Below are 5,122 nucleotides of genomic sequence, written 5' to 3'. Positions count from 1 at the left end.
AGAGTCCTTTCACGTTTCTTTGGTATTTCAGCAGTACGTAGTCAAGTCCAGAACATAATAAGGGATTCCCTGGTGGCTCAGTGGTAAAGAATCTGCCTGCCAATGCAGAAGATGTGGGCTCAATCCTGGGTCGAGACGATCCCTTGGAGAAGGGAATGGCAACCCACTCCAGTGTTCTTGCCTGGAAAACCCCATGGACAGAGAAGCCTGGTGGGCTACAGTCCATGGGGTTGCAGAGTCAGAAACAATTGAGCAACTGAAAACCAACAATCTTTTAAGAGGGACACTAGTTGCAGTGAATTATGGCCCAGCCATAGGGCTTTACTCTAACTTAATCACCTCTTTAAAGGTACCATCTCTGATTACAGTCACATTCTGAGGTTCAGTGGTTACAATACCAACATATGGATTTTCTGGGGACACATTTACCCCTTAACAGGGTGTTATCTGAAAGTGTGGCTCTTGTCTGCTGGTTGTTCAGTCGTGTCTAACTCTTAGTGATACCACAGGCTGCAGCACGTTAGGCTTTCCTCTCCTTCACCATCTCCCAAAGCTTACTCAAACTCATGTCCACCGAGTCGGAGATGCCATCCAACCATCTCATCCTCTGTCATCCCCTTCTCCTCCTGCCTTCAATCTTTCCCAGCATCAGGGTCTTTTCCAATGCGTCAGTTTTTCGCATCAGGTGGCCAAAGTATTGGACTTTCAGCTTCAGCATCAGTCCTTCCAGTGAATATTCAGGACTGATTTCCTTTAGGACTGACTGGTTGGGTATCTTTGCAGTCCAAGAGACTCTCAAGAGTCTTCTCTAGCACCACAGTTCAAAAGCATCAATTCTTCAGCACTCAGCTTTCTTCACAGTCCAACTCTCACATCCATATATGACCACTGGAAAAACCATAGCTTTGACTATATAGAACTTTGTCAGCAAAATGATGTCTCTGCTTTTTAATACGCAGTCTAAGTTTGTCATAGCTTTTCTTTCAAGGAGCAAGCATCTTTTACTTTCATGGCTGCAGTCACCATCTGCAGTGATTTTGGAGCCCCCCAAAATTAAGTCTGTCACTGTTTCCACTGTTTCCCCATTTACTTGCCATGAAGTAATGTGTCCGGATGGCATGATCTTAGTTTTTTTAATGTTGAGTTTTAAGCCAGCTTTTTCACTTTTCTCTTTCACCTTCAAGAGGCTCTTTAGTTCCTCTTCACTTTCTGCCATAAGGGTGGTGTCATCTGCATATCTGAGGTTGTTGACTAGTCTTATTTTTTTTAATTAATTTATTTATCTTAATTGGAGGCTACATTACAAAATTGTAGTGGTTTTTGCCATACATTGACATGAATCAGCCACGGGTGTACATGTGTTCCCCATCCTGAACCCTCCTCCACCTCCCTCCCCATCCCATCCCTCTGGGTCATCCCAGTGCACTAGCCCTGAGCACCCTGTTCTAACTAGAAGAAAGATATATAAGCTCAAGCATGACTCTTGAAATATTAGAAGTAGATGCCACCTTTTAAAAATATTAAAAAAATTTTTATTTATTTATGGCTCTTCTGGGTCTTTCCTGCTGCATGGGCTTCACTCCAGTTGTGGCAAGCAGGGACCTCTGGTTGACGTACGAGGACTTCTCATTGCGGTGGCTTCTCTTGTGGGGCACAGGCTCTGAGGCGTGCAAGGTTAGCAGTTGCTGGCTCCAGAGCACAGACTCAGTAGTTGTGGTGCATGGGCTTAGTGGGATCTTCCTGGACCAGGGATTGAACCCGTGTCTCCTGCATTGGCAGGCAGATTCTTTACCACTGGAGCCAGCAGGGAACCAGATGCCAACTTTTAAATATATACCAAATAAATTCCTTTTCTTCTCTTAAATGATTAGTGATTTTTAGGGAAGGCAGAACAGCTCCTGCTGGCATTTTGGAAGATTTCTGGAAGTTCTGGTTTCACAATGACTGGCAGGTGTCACTTTAAGGCCCAGGAATTGATTATTTCTGTAGCAGCCACATGGTGAACCACATTTAAAAAACTACAACTTGCTTTTTGTTCATATTTTGTAACTATAAAATATGTGATGTTATTATATTTTATAATCTGTATTACAACTTATAATTTACAAAGAGGGCATTACTATGATTTTCTGAATCTGAATCTAATAAATTTTACATTAGAATCATGATGGTGGCATTACAAATTATTTGTTTTAAAACAGTGTTGTGTTTGACAGGGTTGGGGCTCTTTGCACCAGATGTTAAACTCCTAAGGGTGGGAATGTCTCTTCATCACTTTTCTTTTTCAAACTCTAAACCACAGGGGCTTATAGGAGGTGTTCAGCGTATAGCAGTTAATTAAGTAAATGCTTTCCACAGGTCTCCTGTTCTTACCGCTGTGGAAATGCTGAGGAAGGAAGAATGTGAACAGCTCTGTGTCAGGATGTTTCACTTACAGCTGAGATTTTTGGGTAAAGTACTCTTCATTAACAAAGGAGAATAAAGGGCCTGATGAACCATGGGGAAGGGAGGAGAGCAGCAATTTCTTGTCCTGAGAGGGCAGGTGGTCTCCTATTCCTGAACCCCCTGTCTCTACGGAGATTCATCTATAGCCTTGGTTCCAGGTCACGTGGAGTGGACTTGGAACGTCTTCCTAAATGGAGCCGCTTGTGATCCCAGCCCTTCCAACTCCCCAGAGAAAAGAAAGCTGATTAGGAGTCAGACTCGGGTGACCCAGTCCTCACCCCGTGATCTAGGAAAACAAGCAGATCCGCTCAGTGTGCCAGTCACTCTGGTGCTGTGGGCCGTGTTCCTGAGGTGCTGACTCGGGGAGCAGCAGGAGAGGAAGGGGGAAGGTGGGCGCTACTGAAATCTTGTCGCAGGCCTCAGCTGACCCTGACCACTCTGCAGTGTGGGCTGCTCCAGGGAAAGAGCATGCCCTTGAGTGAGCTGGCTCCCCTCAGCTGAGAAGGGTGCTCAGAGGGGCTTGGGGGAGAGCTGAGAGCGGCCCGCGTGCCCGGGGTGGGGACATCAGGATCTCTGCCAGCATCCACAGCATCTCAGATTCACTTGCCTGGGCTTCTTCAAGCCATCAAGTGCAGACTTGAGCATGTGGAGGTGAATGCTCTGAGTAACACAGGGTTATGGTATGGTTCTCTCTCTGACTTGGGAAATTTTTCTGTCTTCTCTTTGAAGAATTAAAATCTTGCTTTTCTTTTTTTCGTGAAAATAAATATGAAGATTGAAATAAATGCATCCAAAGCTGGAAGCGGTCAGTAGAATACCCCGTCAGCAGCAGAGAGAGGACTTTTCTTTCCTGCCTTAACAAAGACCATTTTTCCCCTTATAAGATGAAGGTGATAAACTCCATGACTCAGCATGGGAACTCAGAACACACAAGACAATTCCACTTACACACTCTCCTTTCTACTACTTTTGAAGGTGATGAAGAAAGTAAAAAATAGTCTGTGGCAAGACAGCCAAACTAAGAAAAAAAAAAAAGACAAATGACACGCACTGTCATAGCAGGCCTTGCCTGGTGCATAGTGGGCGTCTACGTTATACGTGAATCACAGCTCCTCTGAGCAGGGGGTGAAATCAACCTGTGAGAAGAGGTTGGGCCGCTTCTTCAGAGGCCAGCACTGTAATATGGTAATTCCATGATTAATCTATTTCCTTTCCATCTCATACAAGGGTATAAAGGACCAAAGGCTTGTCGTGCATGCATAACTGGGAAAAAACTCCCCCAAACCTTGATTGAACTATGTATACAGTGCTAATGGTTCATAATTTCTTTGTCTCAAAAGTGTATGAAACTGCATCTCTAACTCCTGATCAATGGAGCAGTTCTTGGAGCTTCCCAGATCTGTTTCCCGGGATATAATCCTTAGTTTGGCTTGAATAAAATGCTCTTTTCTTTCTTCTTAGCTTGATAGTTACTTGATTTTTTCATTGACCAAGGGAATTGTCAAATTCAGCACTGCAGTGCATCAACTCCCTGGGCTGTACTTCATCTCCTGGTGGTTTTCTCCCCCATTCTTGCCAGATGCTTTTAGGAGAAATGCTCAGATGGCGTCCTCAGACGACCTCCTGCATTCAAACATTTCCTCGGCTGAAAGACTTAGGTTCCTTATTCGAACTAATTTCAGCACTCAGACGATCCAAAAGGCTGGTGTTTGTTTTCCCGACTAGGAGGAGCTTTATGCTTTGGGGCCCGAAAAATCTATTTTGATTTCAGTATTAGCAGCTGAAAAATGTGTGGTACAAAGGGCATAACACAAGCAGCAGATTTAAAGGAATATTTTTCATGGTTTGCATGCCACGGAGGGTCTTTCATCTCATGTTCACACCAGGCTTTTCTATCTTCACAGAAAAACATCTGAGTTCTGGTGTTCATGGCCCTCTGCCTGTAGGGCAGAATGTTCAGATTATCTGCATTGAATACAGTTCTCAGAAACAATGTCCCATTTGTGTCCTGCTCAGAGTGGTTCCGGAACCTCCAAGGCTCCCGCAGAAATTTCTTCACAGGTCGGCTGTCTCTTAGCATTCAAACTTTGCACTTTGATTTTCCTGGTGGGTCTCTCAGGCAGGACTTTGGAAGGCAGATGACCTTAGGGTGGTGTGTGTGCTCAGTCGTGCCCGATGGTATGACCTCATGGACTGCAGCCCACCAGGCTCCTCTGTCCGTGGGATTTCCCAGGCAAGAATCCTGGAGTGGGTTGCCATTTCCTCCTCCAGGGGATCTTCCCCACCCAGGAACTGAACCCATGTCTCTTGTGCCTCCTGCACTGGCAGGTAGGTTCTTTACCACTGTTGTAAGATACGAGCAAATAGGCGGTAGCCATGCACCCAGCAACTTCAGAGGAGCGGTGGGGGCTGGGAGGGTGCAGCTCTGGTGACGGGCCTGATGCGTCAGCTTCTTGTGTGGCTCTTTCATACAACAGCCTGTGATACTCCTCCATATTTTGGGGGTGCACAGTTGTGGGTCACTCCCTGTCTTGCTGGGTGGGGTCATTTTAAACCTCCCTCCACCCCTGACTGCTTCATCATCAGAACCTGTCAGTGTGATCTTCAGCAGACAGATCTAAGCCTGCTCCCCTCGTCTCCCCACCCCAGGCCCTGCCATGCTGCGTGGAGGCTGCAT

The sequence above is a fragment of the Bison bison genome, unplaced genomic scaffold (assembly GCF_000754665.1).
Source record: "Bison bison bison isolate TAMUID 2011002044 unplaced genomic scaffold, Bison_UMD1.0 scf7180017864316, whole genome shotgun sequence".
Classification (NCBI taxonomy): Eukaryota; Metazoa; Chordata; class Mammalia; order Artiodactyla; family Bovidae; genus Bison; species Bison bison.
The sequence above is the reverse complement of the archived record's forward strand: the minus strand, read 5'-3'. Positions refer to the sequence as shown.